The sequence below is a fragment of the Nylanderia fulva genome, unplaced genomic scaffold (assembly GCF_048542155.1).
Source record: "Nylanderia fulva isolate GAGA-0341 unplaced genomic scaffold, ASM4854215v1 Scaffold212, whole genome shotgun sequence".
Classification (NCBI taxonomy): Eukaryota; Metazoa; Arthropoda; class Insecta; order Hymenoptera; family Formicidae; genus Nylanderia; species Nylanderia fulva.
Window position 1 is genome coordinate 72,972 of NW_028190278.1, and position 19,566 is coordinate 92,537.

A 19,566-nucleotide genomic window follows, 5' to 3' on the forward strand; every position below is an offset into this window, starting at 1 on the left:
ATTATTATTATCCATGTTATAATGGATATTGCAGCTACTGTCATTACTGTTCCGGTAAATGTCATTGGGTAGACAAATTGCTTCCGTGCATAAAAATTTTGTTCGTTGTTTTGTAAGTCGTTGTCTATAGTTTCTATTTTGTCTCTGAGTTTTGTCAATTCCAAACGATGTTGTAAGATGTTTTCTAATGTGTCCTAATCATGTCCTATTTTTCCGTCTCGTGGAATTGTTATATTTATATTTGGTAGGAAAGTTTCTAAGATATTTTCGTACAATTTTCCTGCTGTTTGTAATGTTGTGTCTGTTGTTGTCAGTTTACAGTTTTCGTTTAATGTAATCTCGCCTGTGTTTTTGATTACTTTACTTTCTAATCGTTCGTCGCATCGTATAGTTATTGTCTGTTCAGCGGAGGTCGAGTATAGCCAAGTGTCTTCTTGGTGTAAGGTTATCCATATCGTGCGGGACGAGGTATATTGTCTAACATTACATTTATCCTGATAACGTTGTCGCAGTGTATACATTTGAATTTCGCACGGTGCGTCTACGTCTATGCGATATATGGGTGTATTTTGTTTGCATACATATTGTGTATTTATTTTACTACATTGCTCTAACTTCTTTTCTGTTATTATGACGTACGTTAATTTTTCCGTATCTACTACAATAATTGGGTTGTTTATTTTAATATAATTTTATACATTCTTTATGTATAACGTAGGAAATTCTATCGCTTTTATAATGTCGTATGTCGGCTGTACAATTAAAGGAAAACGCAAAATTGTATATACTGTATCTGATTCGTGGTACGCTGTTATCGCAATGTTTTCTTCTATCGATAACCAGCCGTCTGTACGAATTTTAAAGGGGAAATACAATCCTTCGGGAAGTTGTGCTGCTGCATCTTTAATTATTTATAATCTCGTCTATTGGTATTAATCTGGGGTGCATTTTGCTCTTTCGTATATATGTTAAGTATTCTAATACGTTTTCTGTATCCTTTATTAGTTCGTTTACAATTGCTTCTATCGCCCTGAAATGTTCGTTTATTTTTTCTAAGGTAAGAGTTTCGGCCATAGTTTGTTTTAGCAGTCTCTCATTATGGTCGATTATGTTTTCTAATCTATCTAAATGTGCTACTGTAGCGTTTATTACTTTTAGTTGGTTTCGAATCGCGTGTTCGGATACCCGTTGCTTATTTGCTATTAATTCTAGCTGTTCGTTTATTTGTTTTTCATCGTCTGCGTCCATGATTCCGAATAATGTTTTTGTTATCGATCCTATACCGTCTATTAGTCCTCGACGTTTGTTTGTCGGTCCTTTGTATAAGGTATCAATTTGATTTTTTATGTTGTTTAGGTATTTTAATTTCTGTTTTATAATATTAATCACGCATGAACTTTCTGTTTTGTCGCACATCATTTCTGTCTGTTTTATGTAATTGGCAATTTGTTCATGTCTAAATTTTAAAGGTGCGAGGTTTAATTTTATCACTAGTTTCCATGTTTTCTTGGAAAAGTGTAGTTGTCCGATTTGCTCGAAATATATCCCTGGACTGTGCTTGAACTCTGTTATCTTATACAGTTCATCCTTCTCACTTTCCTTTCCGAGTACTGCAGCGTTGCAGGCTAAGAGTGAAAGTGTCCTGTAATGATATACATATAATTCTTCTTACTACTTTGTCCTTGATCGTGAATATGCTTTTGTTTACAATTTTTTATCAAGCAAGAGGAGCGTTCGTTCTATATGTCTTCTGTCGTCCCTTTAGTCTTATGACAACCTTTGCTTCATTACTACCGTTGCGTCGTCTAACACAAAAAAATGTTTGGTTCTGATATGTGGTTTGATTGCTCGCGATGCCATGTAGAGTTTGTGCCCTGGTGGGAACCGATATGTTTCTCTTGTTCGAGGTTTCTTAGATGTGTGGGCTTAGTTGTGGGGCCGGCATTGTCGACCAACCGTTTTGATCGGGCTTTGGGGGCTGTCGCAAGATATGCGGCTAGCTCTTTTCCGTTCTCTTTACACGTGAGTGTAAACGTGCGGTCTGGTGTGCGCGTTGTGCGCGAAGTTGCTTTGGTGCCTCCCGAGGAGGGATTCATGATTCCGGCCATGCAAACCCTGAGGGCTCTGAGAGAAGGGCGGCCTCTCCCTTATGGACGTGTATGTCACGAGGACGAAGCAGACGATTAGGTAAGTTCTAATTTTCAATAAATAATTTTAATCTGTTTGTGTGCATGCGTATTGCTCTTCTTTCTTTCTTTACTGTGTAATTGACGCTTGAATTTTTTTCTATTATTGTATATGGTCCTGCCCATAATGCGTCTAATTTCTTGGATCGTCCGCGTCGGAGTGTCTCGTCGTATACGAGTACTTTGTCGCCTATTTTAAATTTGGTTTCTTTCGCAGATTTATCAAAGTATTCTTTTGATTTTATTTGTTTCTCTTTAATATTTTCTTTCGCAAGTTGATTTGAGGCACGTATTCTTTCCCTTAGTTCCTGTAAATAGTCATCGTAGTTATACGTCAGTTTAGGCGGTTTTGTTAGTGCCGTCGGTAGTTCGACTTGTCGTCCGTATATTAATTCAAAGGGGGTATATCCCGTAGCTGAATGAGGAGTGGTATTATATGTAAACATTGCGTATGGCACCCATTCATCTCAGTCGGTTTGATCAGCATTTATATATTGTCGCAAATATTCGGCTAATGTGCGGTGCGATCTTTCTAATGCTCCATTACTCTCGGGGTGATACGCGATTGTTTGTATCTTTTTTATTCTTAATAATTTGCATATATTTTTAAATACTTCGCTCATAAAATTTGTGCCTTGGTCTGTTAAAATTTTCTCGGGAATGCCGTGTTCGAAAATTATTTTCGTAACGAACTCTTTCGCGACGATATTTGCTTCCTGATTTGTGATCGGTATCGCTTTACTGAGTTTCGTCAGGCTATTCTAAAATGTTAGTAAGTATTTGTTTCCGTTAGTGGTAACTGTTAGCGGTCCGAGGATATCTAATGCACATTTTTCAAATGGTTTATTCGGAGTATCTGTGATCACGAGGGGTGCTTTTATTCGGCGCGATAATTTATTTTTTTGGCAGGATTTACATTTGGCGATATATTGTTCGACATCTTTTGTCAATCCTGGCCAGTTATAATTTAATCGAATTCTTTTGATTGTTCGTTCGATTCCTTGATGCCCTCCTGTGGGTGCATCGTGATATTTCGTAGAGCATTTGTTTCTTTTCCTCTTCAGAATATTTCCTTGTATTATCCGCGAATTCTTCCTCTTCTTTTTCTTCTTCGTTTTCTTCTAACGTGAAAATTCTATTTTTTGTCTCCTTGTTGATATCTCGGGTTACTTGTCGGCTTAGCGCGTCGGCATTCGCGTTTGCTCGTCCGGCCTTGTGTATGATTTCATAATCATATTCCTCGAGTTTCAGTCTCCAACGGATTAATCTAGACCCGGGGTCAGTTACATTGAACAACCACATCAAAGGTTTATGATCGGTAATTATTTTAAACTTTGTGCCATAAATGTATGGTCAAAAACGTTTAACAGCCCATACAATTGCCAATAGTTTCTTCTCCGTAGTATTATAATTTTGTTCCGCGCGAGATAATACTCGGCTGGCGTATGCGATAGGTCTATCCTTGCCTACCGTTCCTTGTGATAGTACGGCTCCGATTGCATAGTCCGAGGCATCGGTAGTCACGTTGAATTCTTCATTGAAATCCGGGTACTTTAGCACTGGCGCTGTCGTTAATTTTTCCTTTAATTTTTCAAACGCGATTTGTTGTTCGTTTTTCCATTCGAACGTTTCCGTTTCCTTCGTTAATTTTGTTAACGGTTTTGCGATTCGCGAAAAATTTTCTATAAATTTCCGGTAATAACCCGCTAGTCCGATAAACGATTGTACGTTTTTTACTTTCCGTGGTGTCGGAAAATTTTTTACCGCCTCTAATTTCGACGGATCTGGCAGTATACCGTTTTTGGAAATAATATGTCCAAGGTATATTACCTCTTTTCGTAAAAATTCGCATTTGTCAGGCTGTAGTTTGAGACTATGTTTCCGTAGGCGTTGTAATACTTCCGCGAGTCTTCTGTTGTGATCCTCTAAACTGGATCCGTATATAACAATGTCGTCGAGATAAACGAGACATCGGAGTCCTTGTATCCCGGTTAGCACTGAGTTCATAAGTCGTTGGAAAGTCGCAGGTGCGTTTTTAAGTCCAAACGGCATTCTATTAAACTCGTAGTGTCCGTAGGGAGTCGAGAAGGCTGTTTTATTTTTGTCGCGCTTGGCCATCGGTATCTGGTGATATCCAGATGCGAGGTCGAGCGTCGTAACATACTTCGCGTTTCCCAGCTGATCCAAAATATTGGTAATATTTGGCAGTGGGAATGAATTGCCTATAGTTAATTCATTTAACTTCCGGAAATCGACTACTACTCTTAATCGCGGTTTGCCTGTTGCGTCAGCCTTTTTTGGCACTACTAATAACGGTGCATTCCACTGGCTAATGCTTGTACTAATAATTCCGTCTTTTAGCATTTCCTGTACTTGTTTGTTCACTTCTGATTTGTGTTTCTCGGGAAGGCGATACGGTCTCACATTGACGGGTAAGGTATCGGCGCGCGTGCTTATCTCGTGTTTTAGTGTTGCTGTGCATGACAGTGGTTCTCCGCTTAAATAAAACACGTCGCTATATTCTTCGCATATTTTCTGTATCGCTTTCCTTTCTTCCTCATTTAAATGTTTTGTGTGTAACAATTGTCAAATTCGTTCGTCACGCGTTAATTGATTCGAAGTCTCGTTTGTATGTATCGTGTACATCGTGCGCGTTATCTTCGCAAACGTCTTCTACGGTTACGAGGGGTGTGTGTATCTCGACCGGCTTATTAGTTGTATTAATTACACTGATGGGACATTGGTAATTCTTCGGTTCTACCAAACATCGTCCGATATAAATTCCTGGGGCGGTTTCTTTGGCTCGAATGATCCCTGTCTTATTATCATTTGTTATCGCGTGTATAATTGTTTCACTACGCGGCTTTAAAATAATTTTGTTATACGGTTGCACTTTTAGGACGGCGTTTTCGATTTGTAATTCGCGTTTTTTGTAATCGCACGTGACTTGCTGCTTCTGGAGGAAATCGATTCCTATGATCCCGTCGTATTCCATTGGGAAATTATCTTTCACGACGTAAATCGCGTGTTTTATCTTGTTTCCGTTTAGCTCAATTGTCGCGTACATTTTTCCGATCGTCTTTGCTTTATGACCGGTTATTCCAACAAGGGTTATTTTATTATTGTAAATTTCGGTCTCGCCCTTCAAATGTTTCACTTTTATCAATGAAATCGTAGCTCCCAAATCGTATAGCATATTTACTTTTCCGCGTTTTGCCTCTCGCATAGACAGAGTAATTATATTAAACTCGCTCTCTCTCTCTCGGCGTTCGGCGCACGTGTGTCACCTGATATTCGAGCGCGCGAGTCTTCTTAATCTTATCTCCGCGCTCTCCGTCTTCATCGCTGCTACGTTCGGACTCGGAATTTCTCTCTTGCCGGATTCTTTGATTATCTATTTTATTAATACTTTGCGGGTTTTTTTGATCCTCTGGCTTGTTCCGTGGGGGCGTCTTATTTTTCGGTCGCCCGTTTAATTCCCAACATTCTTCGCGGTTATGTCCACGCTTTTTGCAATGATTGCAAAATTTTTCGATGACGGATACGCGCGAGGATTTTTCCGGTTTTGGCAGAACGTTGACTTTGCTACGACAGTCTCGTACCGTAATGTCCGGGTTTTCCACATCTATAACATTGTCCCGTCATTCGCTGTCCTGACCGCGTTGATTCAGGTTTATTTAGCGAGAAATTAGTTGCCCGTGACGTGCTAGGTCCGATAAATCTCTCTTCCGCGCTCGCGCCGGCTATCGCTTCTTGAAGCGTCGTATATCGTTGTGAGCGTACGAGTACTTTTAGGTCGCTTCGTAGCCCTAATTAAAATTTAATAATGCTTGTGTTTGGATCGTTTGTAAGATAGTGCGTTTCTCTGAGCTCGTCTGGTTTCCTGCCTCTATCATTGAATCGTATAAATTCATAGCGAGCTGGTCGACACGTTGCCCGAAATTTTGTGCTGTCATTATATTTCTGCTTTAGCGAATTAAATTCTAATTGCAAGTGGGCAGTACTTTGCTTGCATTGGTATGCGGTCTCTAGTTGTTGCTTTAATTCTTCAAACGTTTGTATGTCTCGCATTTCGAAAACTTACATGGCTTTACCCTTTAATTTAGTAAATAGTATGCCTTGTAGAGACTCTTCGTCTCCGGGATGTATGTTTTGCATTGTATATGTGCATGCGTTCAGAAATTCCTGAAGGCGGTGTCGCGATGTACCGTCGAATTCGGTTATCATTCGCGCTTTTTTTAGAGACATATATTGTCGTGCAGTACTCCGTCAATTTCGTACGTCGCGCTCAGTCCGTCCGTAAGTCATACAAGGCTCGTAATCATACTCCCGCTGTTCGTCTGTGTGTGTATGCCTGTGCGGCTTTTATCCTAGTCATACGTGTGTTTAGTGTATGTAGCTCTGCATGTATAGCTTGTATTCTATTAAGCATTTGTGAAGTTTCTCCAGGCTCTACGACGGAGGGTTGATGTGACGTGACGTCTAAATTCTGTCCCATTTGTGCAAGGGTTTGTCGGAGTATGCTTATTTCGGCATTTATCGCGGTTGGCGGAATAATTGCGTTCATGTTTGTATTTTCTGCCATATTTATTTCGCTATAAATTTCTTCGGGATCGAATATTTTGCTGTCGTATGACGTTAATGAAAATTCTCTCCGCGAGGATACTCTACTCGGAGTTCGGCTGATATACGGTCGCAATCGACGCGGTTCGTTGTGAGTTACTTGAACGGAGTTGCTTGGATTATTTGCGAATATACTCGCGTCAAAACTAGTAAACAGAAATTCTCGTTCGTTTATTACGTTCGGAGGTAACTCGGTATTATTTTTGTTTGACAAGTCGCTGTCTAAATTTCTACGAACGCTTTCGAGATTTTGCGCAGTTAAAGGCAATGCTCGCGTCGTTAACCGTACAGGTGTACTATGCAACCACGATTGGTTTTTAATCGCTTGTCGGGGTGTTTCGTTACCTTCCGACATTCACGCAATCAAATAAATTCGGACTTACAGTATTACGGCTCGCATCGTTACGCTCTATACGGGTCGGCTGCTGCTGCTGCAACTCGATCGCTCGTGGGCTGATAACGGCGGCTCCGTGTTGGTGATAGATACGGCGGGTCGTCGCTCGTGATGATGCGCTGCCCGTGAGGTTGTCGTAGGTCGGCGTTGTCCTTGGACGTCGGCGATCCTTTTCGATTCTCTGCTGCTTATCACTCGTTGCACTGTTTATGTTGTCCGCTCTCTCGTTCTCTCCTAGTCGTGGCTTCTGCTTGTTTCCGTCAAAGTTACTGACGTGCCCGTCTAACACTTGTTATAATTGTATGTGTTTTTAAGGTCTTCGCCGCTGTGAGGATTTTGGAGACGACGTCGGCCCTGCGGCTAAGATCCCACCGCTGCCACCAAATTGTTGTGCCTCCGGGAAGGCACGGAAAATTTTGGAGTCTCAGTCGACTGAAGGATGAGGATCCTAGGATCGGCGGGCGTCTCCACTTTAACTAATTCACTTGTTTACCTGAATAAATCTTTTATTTCATTTATTTCTCGAGTTGGTTTAATTATGTCTAATCCCACCTGGGTGGTTAGTTAAGTATGCTCGCACTCGATAGTTAGATTACAGGTGATAGTTTATATTCTGCGACTTGTCTTCGACTCTTAGTTAGGTTCTAATTAGCGACTTGACTTTTTGGATTTTCGTTAGCGACTGACTTCATCGCCTCGCTCTCCGTTCGCGGTGGTCTCCTGCCCTTTTCTACATCTTTCGCGGGAAGATGTAGAGAAACTCTTTCATTGGCTAATTTTTATTCACACGCTTTTATCTAGGTGCAAGCGAAGCAGGTTGATTCTTCGTTTGCGATCCGCGGTTTTCGGTGTAACGCTTATATTTCATCGCGTTTGCGTCTTTTCGCGATAAGCGCTTCGCGAGAGCGTGAGAACGTTTCTCAAATGATTGTATAATAGCCGACTTACTAATTTATTATTAAAACTATATTTAATATAATATAGTTATAGTCATTCGGACTATAACAATATGATGACCCAGAATTTCCAGGACACTGAAAATAAATTTGTTGTAATTAATAAATTATAGAAAACATCTTTACATTATATGTGTATGTATATATATATATATATATATATATATGACTATACTTACTTGTATCACTACATGTTTACCGTCAATGGCCCTAATGCAATGGTTAAAATTCCATAGTTCTTCAAAATTGTTTGCAATAGACAACCATTCTTCTTTTTTTAATCTTGGTGGAAGCACAAGACTATTAAGATAAATCCATATAGTTTCACATGTTTCCTTGATAATATTACTTATGGTTGTTAGACCTCGCAAATATTGGTATTGAATAGAACTCATCATATCTCCGGATGCCAAATATCTGATAAAAGAATTATTAGTTTTTAGTATTATAATTGAAATAATGTTTAATTAAATATATAAAATTGATATGTTAAGAAAATAAATTTAATTCGATTACCTCAATGTTATTGATAATCTTTCTGCAGGACTTACAGCTTCTCGTACATCGGATTTTTTGTAAATATAAGGACCAATAATGCTCAAAAGTTCTTCAAATTGAGTTGAAGACATTCTAAAATAATTTCTGAATCGTAAATCTTCAAGTTGTAAAATAGGAAATATTTTATCGTAAAATCCATGTGAACTTCTTTCTCTAAACACAGGTTCAATCCAGTAACGTTTCGGAGTATATAATCTCTTTTTCTTTTTTTTCATTGCTGCTATTACTACTGATAAAGCTGCTGCATGGATTATATTCTTTCTTCGTTTTTCTTTTTCAATTACATTCAAACATTCGGTCATCCATGCATAATATTTAACGTTAATAGTTAACATTGTTAATTCAGAAAAGCGACATGGATATATATACCACGTCTTGATTATGTCGCAACCAATGTTTACCTTGGGGAAGCTATAGTTACTAACATTAAGGGTAAAGCTTATTTACCTATTATAAATGCAAGCGAATACGCTTATCACGTGGAAATCCCGTCTGTCGAATTGCAAGATTTCGATTTCATTGATGCGTTTAGATCTGCTAGTTCAGATAGTGTCGTCGAAACCCGAGGGAATGAGACGACCGACGGTCCATCTATTAAAGAATGCGTTCCAAATTTCAGCTACGAGAATATCACTGCAACCTTAGGGCACCCGATGATTCGCGATAGCTTATCAGATTCTGAAACTCATCAGACTGTTGCAACCCGAGGGCTCGCAACAAGCTCCAACTTCTATATTGATAATCCTTTGTATACCGAAGAGATTCAAGATAATTTTGATTCTGCTAATTTGAACAAGGAAATACCTTGCAATTGCGCATCTGCTATTATGCAGCTTTTGCGATTGGAACATTTGAATTCCGAGGAATTCAATACTGTCAAATCGCTAATACATAATCACTCCGACGAAAATTTCATCTTCCCGACAATAATCTTGAAGCCACTAATGCTACTCAGCATTTTATACCCACTATTAATAAAATCCCGATACATACGAAACAATATCGATTTCCCCCGGTGCATAAAGATGAAATCAATAGATAAGTCAATGAATTATTGTCCAACAACCTGATTGAATATTCCACTTCCCCATACAATTTTCCCGTATGGATAGTGCCGAAAAAACCTGATTCTCAAGGTAATAAAAGATGGCGAATGGTCATAGATTACCATGGCCTTAATGAAAAAACCATAGGAAATGCATATCCCCTCCCAAACATCACCGATATCTTAGATCAATTAGGATCCGCCAAATACTTTTTCATTCTTCATTTAGCCTCCGGTTTTTCATTAAATCCCTATGGATCCAAAAGATGCACATAAAACCGCATTTTTCTACTCCTTACGGTCATTATCAATTTAAAAGAATGCATTTCGGTCTAAAAATGCACCCGCGACGTTTCAAAGATTAATGGATAATGTGCTCTCCGGTTTACAAGGCAACGAATTATTCGTGCATATGGATGACATAGTTGTTTACGCAAAATCTTTAACAGAACACGAAATCAAATTTAATAAATTAATGTAAAGATTAAGAACCGCGAATTTGAAATTGCAACCCGACAAATGTGAATTTCTACGACATGAAGTAGCATATCTCGGTCACATCATCGGAGATGATGGAGTCAGGCCCGATCCTAGGAAAATAGAGGCAATAGCTAATTTCCCTACTCCAAAAAATGAAAAGAATATAAAACAATTTTTAGGATTGGCCGAATATTATAGACGATTCATCCCGCAATTTTCCAAACTCGCTAAACCATTGACGGATTTATTAAAAAAGACCAACACTTTTAACTGGCAACAAAATCAGACCGAAGCTTTTAATGCTCTTAGAAAATCCTTGTGCTCTGAACCCATACTTCAATACCCTGATTTTACAAAACCATTTATAGTAGCAACCGACGCATCCGGATATGCTGTCGGAGGAATATACTTAGTCAAGGACAAATCGGAAAAGATCTACCTATTGCCTATACATCTCGTGTATTAAACAGTGCTGAACAAAATTATTCCACTATTGAGAAAGAATGTTTAACCATAATTTACTGTATTAAACATTTTCGACCTTATTTATACGGAAGGAAATTCATTATTACTACCGACCATCAACCTCTAACGTGATTATATAAAATCAAGGACCCCTGCTCTAGAATATGGAAATGGAAAACCACATTAGCCGAATACGAATACGAAGTACAATATAAGAAAGGAAATTTAAACAACGCGGATGCACTATCTAGAAACCCACCTCTTAATAATACAATTCCAGTATTTACCAATGAATACGACGAGCCTTCCAATGTACCGGTAAATTCTCCCGAACCTGTACCCGGTTGTTCTAGAGATAATTACGAACCTCCCATTCCACCTAGAGCCGAAGCCAATAATATAATAATAGAGGGATATTCTGACGACAGTAACGAGGATGACGACGATCAAGGATCCGTATTAGATTTGCAAGAAGGCAATCATATATGAAGAAATACTCGAACTCGAAGAACCCCGAGAAACAGATCAAATTATAATTACAGAAAGCCGCGATAGTTTACTAAAAGTAATGATAATCACGTGATTTTTATTAATGTAAACGGAACTCCTTATGATAATGATGCTAAGGAATACCAAAAGGCTAACTTATTACCGGAATATGAAAATCTCGTATTTGAAAGAGTGAACTTTCAACCTATAAAAAATAAAACATTGATATCCATTCCTATAAGATTTAATAACCACGCGCGTTTGAAACCACAGACTATAAAAAATTGTATTTGTTCTCTTTTTGATGCCATAACGGAATTAGGATTAACCTCTTTCTGTATTAGTAAAACCGAAAGTTTTGACGACATACCATGGCGTTACGTAATCGGACAAATTCAAGAATTCTTGAGAGAATTACCCATCCATATCACTGTCTGCGAAAATTTGGTTCGAATTCCTTCTATCCAGGAACGTGAAGCTCTTATAATCGAAAATCATTCCTCCGCTCACGGTGGACCTAAAGGAGTCACTAAAACTTATAATCGTATACGACCTCACTATTACTGGAATACTATGAAAAAGGATATACAAAGCTTTATCCAGAAATGCAATAAAAGACCAATTCTCAGAACAATTACTAATTGCAGAATTATGTGATTTAGTATCACAAATAGAAGAGGATACTTCTCAGGAACAAATTCATCGTAAGGACTTAATACAATCACTAAAGGATCAGTGTCCAGACAATTTAATTGAAATCGATCAATATGCTAATTATCTAGATATTTAAATATTTAAGGTATTTCTCAAATGTCATCAAAATATACTATTAAAGAAAACCGGAAATTAATTAACGAAGAAATTCATACAATAATAAGTATAATTATCGCCCTACTGACAGACGTTTTAAAGGGGAAACATCGATTTAGACCAATTTCTTGTCTGTTTAGATAACATTCCAGATCCATTGCACACGATAAACGCGAGACTTCTCGGAAACCGATAACTCGTGTAATTTAAACAATTGTTTAATAATGGAACCCAATGAGGGATTCTCAAGACTTTAATTTTAAGAATTATATAATATTTTCACTATTGAATTTATTAATTAACAACTATTTAAATGGGGAAATTACAGTCGATCAATTGATTAATTCATTAGATAGTTTAGAAAGAATTGCTAGTAGAAATCCTTTTCTCACTAGTAACTAGAATTCCCCATCCCCAACGTCCCAATACTCGGTCCCTAGTTCCATAGTATAGTCCGTGCTCTCGGCGTCCCTGAGGTATAGCCGGTGTAAGCAGGTTGCCTCATAAAAAATAGGGTGCGTTCCGAATTGCGCATGAAACGCATAGACTGCATAGAAATCGTTCCGATTTAACTAATGCGCGCATTAGTAGCGCTTTGGTAGCGCTCAGAATTTCCTAGATTATACTAACCATATTGAATTCTTATCCCTCTTTCCAGCGCATTGACTGCTTCTACTTCGACTTGAGACAGCTGATGCGTTCAATGCGTTTATGCAGTGTATCGTAATTCGGAACACAAGTTCTTCATCAAGTTCCGTTGGCGTCGTTGACGTGAGCGGACGTGTTTTTTCCTCGCCTTATGCGTATGAAATATTTTTTTTTGAAAATCGTAAGATTTAAAAATCAGCTCAAAACTAAATTAAACTGAAGAAAATCTGGCAGCGTGAACAATTCTATACTAAATAGAGCGTTCTATGCCATAAACGACGAAGAAGAAGAAGAAAAAGAAGTCCATCATGGAACAATTATACGAGTTTCCTGTGTTAATTACAGAAACTAATGAAGTATTTACATTATTCCTAAATGAAGAGGATATAGAGAAAGCAAATCATGGTTATATAAATATATTATATTTGGATTTATTTAATGTATAGGTTATATGTTAGTTGTGTTATTTTACTTTAATAACTATTATGTTATTTTTTATAAACCCAAAATTTGTGGAGGATCTTGTTACGAAGGAACAAGGAAATAAAATCAAGCCGGTAGCTGACGTGAAAGATTTAACAAATAAAAATGTTGAAAAAAATAATGCTGGTAAGATGTACACTTTTATTTTTATGTAACTAATGTCTATAATTTACTCTTTAGTTTTGTATAAAAGTATATTTACGCATAAGTTTAAGAATAATATACATAAATATTAATATATCTTCATTTTTTTTAAATTGTATTTTATAATATAATTTTTAGAAAAGTCAATATTTTCATGGCCAGACAAAGCGGTGCTTTTATTAATTGAGTTACTGCTGAAGTGCTTTTTTTAAAAGAAGGGAGGAAGAGTCGTCAAATTTTTCAAGCACCATGCGTCAAAATTTGGACTGAAATGCTGTTGAGATGAACACGTTGTCAATCAGTCTTACAAAATAAAGTCACAGCAATGTAAATCAAAAAGTTGCTTGAGCTTAAAGCGACACTTACAAAATATGTTGATCAGATAAAAACTTTTCGGCAATAATAAATACCGACATGACATTTTTCTCAATATGGCCACACACGATATTCGGCCTTCGCGATTTTATCCTTCTCTGCACCTCCTTATTTAAAATGTGCATCTGTTTAGATTGGAAGCATTTTTTCTTGAGTTTTTCCAGCGGCGCTTTTTTTTATTTTTTATCGTTTTATCACTTATCATCACAAGGTTATGCGATTTATTATTGGGCGATAACGCGTCCATTAAGTCCGTCCACATGCACAAGAGTTATAGGAATTCATTATTTGGTCGCATAAAGCGCTCCATTAAGCCCTCCTGCAATGCCACAAGTGAGGGCCATTGAATCAAATCAGAGAAAACTCGTGTGTTGTTTTGCCTAATGAATGAATGATTTCATCTTCTAAATTAAAAGAAGTGTTTTGTACTTGTTGTATGAGTCAGGTTATATCCCAGTTCAAAAATAATTACGGTGCTTGCCCACCGGTCCGGATTTCCCGGATTTTGTCCTAGTTTGAAGGTGTCCGGAGGGTGTCCCGGCGCCGGATTTTTGAAGCGCCGTCGGTGGGCGGGTTTTTATAATTTTTCATTGTACTTATATAATTGAACAAATTATGTATAATTTTACAGCAGTATATATGATGTTGCAGCATTGTAAGTATACATACATATTCATAAAGCATTCGTATAATAAAAAAGAATTTAACAATGAATTATTCAAATATTTGTGTTAACAATCGCAAATTTTTATGTATAATCGATAACGTCATCGCTCTTCAATTACCACCGGGCCCACACGCCGCGCTACATGGGTATCCCGCGCCCCAAGGTGAGGGCTCTCACGTCCCACGAATTGGCAGCTCTGTCTGACGTGGTTCCCATATCTCACAGATACTTTGTACGCACACGCAAACGACAGAAAACGCACTTCTGAGTCTCAGTGTGTGTGAGCTTTACCCTTCCCTTCTTGGACGATCAGTCTAGATATACTATGTCTATGGTAGCGAACAGATACGAGCATTTATTTGTCGTGTATGTGAGCATGTGGGCATCGACGAGGTATTGTTAAAAACGGCCGACCAAAGGCAGCTTTTCGTAACTGTCAAGTGGACCCGGAGATAATTGAAGAATGATGACATTTTCAACCATTTTAGTTTCATGGAGAATAGTAAACACGATCCTCATACAATACGTACCATCCAAAATCCGGACATAAGAGATCTTAAAGATGTCTTACGCCCGTTCATAGTCTTTTCTTGAAAAACGAGGCTTCCTTGTTTCTGTCTTTATCTCACGTACATACTATGTTTTACTATACACAAAACAAAGACAGACAGGAACAAGAAATCCTCATTTCTTAAGGAAGGACTATGAATACGGGTATCAGAGATGTCTTTAGAATACTTTAGATAAACGTGTCTAAAATACAATATGTCTTAATGATGTTTTATATACCGATTTTTGAATGAGCATGTTGTCTGAGGATTGTTATTCTCCGTACAGCCAAAACTGCAATCGAAATGTCATATTATTTAATTATCTCCGAGCCTACTTAACACTTGCGAAAATTTGTCTTTGGACGGCCATTTTTAACAAAATCTTGTCAGTGTGGGCGTGCATGACAATTCTCAATATAGAGATATCGCGTACGCTGTTTACGTAAAATATCAATTATACATATTTTTAATGTTTTATTTTATTGTATCTTTGTCAATTTTATTTGTTTTTAGAACTCAAAATGCCTAAGCGTAAATGCTCATTTAATAACGATTTGCAACGTAAACTTCCAATGATGAAAAAAGGTAAATATGATTGGGAAGTTTTCTGTACAATTTGCTCGACGAATATTTCGATTGCAAATAAGGGTGTTAGTGACATAAATGAACACTTAAATACTCAAAAACACAAAACAAATTTGAGAAGTCAAGCAAGTACTTCAAGCGTTGCTACATACATGATTAAATCTGGCCCTCACGAAGACCGTATCCGAGCAGCTGAAGACACGATGGCCTATCATACAATACGTCATCATATGTCTTTTAATTCTTTAGATTGCACTAATGCCCTAAATCGAGAATTATTTTCGGAGTCAGATATAGCAAAGAAACTTACATGCAATCGCACCAAAGCGACAGCTATTGCAAACAATGTGCTAGACCCCTTATCAAATACCGAACTCACTAATGATTTACAAGATATAGCATTCATAAGTGTGTCCACCGACACTAGTAACCATGGAAGTATAAAATTATTCCCCATTATTATTCAGTATTTTGATTATCAAAAGAACGGCATTACTTCAAAGCTCCTCGAAATAGAGACTATAAAAAATGAGACGTCGAACACACTTACTGAATTTATTATGAAACAACTTCGTCAGCATAATCTCTTGATGAAATGCATCGCATTTTCTGGAGACAATTGCAACACAAACTTCGGAGGAAGAGAGCGAACAGGGACCAATAATGTTTTCCATAAACTCAAAACAGTTTTGAACTCCAACATTGTTGGTGTTGGTTGTTCTGCACACATAATTAATAACGCTGTGCATCATGGCTGCGATTTATTGCCATTAGATGTGGAGTCTGTTATCTTAAAAATCTACAATTATTTTGCTATATACGTATACTGTTCGAACCGAATCCCTCAAAGAATTCTGCGCTGCAGCCGACACCGAATACAAACTACTTCTCTATTATTCAAAAACTCGTTGGCTAAGTCTTTTTCCCGCTATTGAACGATTTTTAAAGTTATATCAACCAATAAAAGACTATTTTGAAAGCTTAGAAAAACCACCAGTTTTGATTAAACAGTTTTTTGAAAACGATTTATCAGAAGCATATTTGTTTATTATCCATTCTACAATGCATATTTTACACACAGGAATAGAAAAATTAGAAAGGAGTGATAATTCTATCATAGAAACAAGAAACATACTTGCTTTCATTACGAAAAGCTTAGACAACAGACTTAAAGAAAACTTTTTGCCACTGAAAGTTCAAAGCATTCTGAAAAAACAGTCAAATGATAACATTAAAAACGAGTTTAACAACAATTCCATAACATTCTACAGAGAAATAAAAGCATATATAGAAAACTGGATGAAACCATTAGATCAATTTGAGAACTTCGATTGGATGTCTTTGACTAACATAACTGAGAATATCCAATGGACCACCATTCAAAACACCATTTTATTTTTGCAAGATAGGAACATCAAAATTGATGATACAAAATTAATAGATGAATGGATGAATTTGAAAATTTTTAGTCAAAACCTTAGTGAGCAAGATAAACAATTAACCGCAAATCAACTTTGGCTTAATTTTTTTAAAACTCCAAATGCTCATACATATACCGAATTATTAAAGATAGCTCAGTATTTTTTCTGTATACCGGCTCATAATGCAAACGTGGAGAGGGTGTTTTCACTGATTACGCAACAGTGGACGAAGGAAAGAAATTTATTGGGACCACACACTGTCTCATCATTAATTAAAATAATGTACAATTTTAAAGATATGAGTTGCGTTGATTTTAATAAATTTCTCCTTAATAAAAAAGATGTTTTAAAAGCAATAGGAACGGCCGAAAAATACAACCAAAATACTGAAGCAACTTAATTTAATTGCTAATTTTGAACGTTTTTAATTATTTTAAGACAATTTTATTTAATTATTTTAATATAAATATTTATTTTGGTTTTAAAGATGAATATAATTTTTGTTTTCTTTTCACATAATAATGTTGTTATTTAGTTAGTACTAAATAAACTTTGTAAATGATATGTTAATAAATATATATATATATATATATAACTATTTATACTTTCATTTCATTTGTGAAAGCAATTTTTGGATGTAAAAACGTTAGATGTTATATTAAATTATAGAAATTCATAATGAGAAAATTAATATTAACATTGAAAAAAAATGTCCGGGTTTTGAGCTGCAAAATCCGGGGTTTTAGAACTCATTGTCCTAGGTTAATGATTTTATAGATGGCAACCCTAAGAATAATATACATATAGCCGTGATGTACATTTGTAAAGTACTCTTACCATGGCCATAAGAACGATTTAAAAAATAGTCTTATACGTATATAATGGGTTTTAATCAGTATATATTTCTGACAAATGCAATATGTTCACACGAGATGAAGAGAATTAATATTAATTTAATTCAGTTCTTTTGTATTATAGTGTAATGATCATTTTTGTGTTATCTATTACAGGTCCGCCAAAAAAGAAGAGACGAATAGAAAAAATAATGGAAGAGTTCATAGATACTATTGCGGCAGAAAAAGAAAAAGTAAAAAGACGGGAAGCACGCAGAGAAACAATACGCAAAGAAAAGAGAATAGAAAGTGAGAAAAGGCATAATGAGCAAATAAATATACAGAAATCATTAGTCTCCATATTGCAACAGTTTCTTGATAAAATATAGTTAGTTTTCTTGATTATAGTTGGATGCCAAATATAAAAGCTACTAGAAAATTACTACAAATGTTAGTAATTAAATTAGTAATTAGTAATAATTTAGTTAAGTAAATGTTAGTAATTAGTAAGTACTAATATTTGTAGTCATTTTCTAGTACCTTTTATATTTGGCATTCAACTTGGACCAAGTCCTCGAATCGTGGACACAATGCTTAAGAAGCATGTTTATAAAGTTAAGCGTTACTAGTCTAAGTAAAAGTTATATTAACTTTTTTTTATTTGATTAACGAGTTTTAAGTTTGGATATTTCAAAGTTTAATGTAATATATTATTATATATGTTATTACGTTTATAAACAATAAGTTTCGGCTGTAAAGGATATTGAAATGTTTTTTTTTTAAAGAATTTTTAAAAAAGAAGTATTTATTTTTTAAAATGTGAAAATAGTACAATCTTAAAATGTTATTTATAAAGTAAGCAAATTGTGTAAAACATATTGTGAATAAAACTAATTAGGATAAAGAAACCTATTTAAGTGATTTTGTTCACGATACATTTTACAAAATATAAAATATGACTGTGAATATAAGACTACACGAAATGTAAGACTGAATAGTTAATAAGAATAAAACTGAAACTTAAACATAAATAATGTCTGTTTATTAATCAAAAATGTTTATTATTAAATTAACAATACAAAATCCTTATTACAGTAATGCGTCAAATATTCTTATCAATCAAACGATTTTTATTTGCAAATCATTCATTATTGTCGTTCTTTTAGCATTTCCCCTCTGTGTGTTATTATCGCGAACAAATGCCTGTACTTCTTTATGTTGTTGGACGCCAACAAACATTATATCATTTTGTAAAATACAAATATTATGTAACACACAGCATGCTATGATAAATTCCGGAATTTTTTTCACATCTGTCAATGGTAGACAATCTAATAATATTCTAAATCGTATTTTTAATTGTCCAATTGCACGTTCAATTGCCATTCTTGTTGATGATAAACAATAATTAAAATTTTTTTGTCGATTTGACAAAGGGCCATTGTCTCGAAACGAAACTAAAAAGTGTGGATGAATTGCATATGCAGCATCTCCAATAAGGTGGGAGTTATTAGGGAAATATATGTCAGGCATCTCTAAAAAACGTGCTACTGGCGAATTTCTGAAAACTCGAGCATCATGAACTGATCCTACTTCTCCTGCATAGCAGTGTGTAAAAAGGCCACGTGAATTACAAACAAGTTGAACGTTTAAGAATGGAAAACCTTTCCGATTTATATAAGAAGCTGTATCATTTGGCGGACCTCGAATTTTAATGTGTGTTCCATCTATAGCACCAATGACATTTGGAAAGCCACAAGTTTTTTTGAAATGTTCTATCGTATCAATGGCAACATCTTTGGGCCACTGTATAAATCGAGGTGCAATGCAATGAACTGCATAGGTGACATGTC

General features: G+C 36.2%; 1 long non-coding RNA gene across 2 annotated transcripts; it reads left to right on the forward strand.

Moving 5' to 3' along the window:
* The first annotated feature begins 14,280 nt into the window (after nucleotides 1–14,280).
* LOC114935582 (uncharacterized) lies at nucleotides 14,281–18,741 on the forward strand. 2 transcript variants are annotated; one of them, XR_014924663.1, is made up of 3 exons: nucleotides 14,281–14,311; nucleotides 14,487–15,459; nucleotides 17,891–18,741. It is a non-coding gene; the product is annotated as an uncharacterized LOC114935582 (long non-coding RNA). The 2 variants fall into 2 exon arrangements; XR_014924662.1 differs by lacking the exon at nucleotides 14,281–14,311 and having other exon boundaries at nucleotides 14,331–15,459.
* The last annotated feature ends 825 nt before the right edge of the window (nucleotides 18,742–19,566 follow it).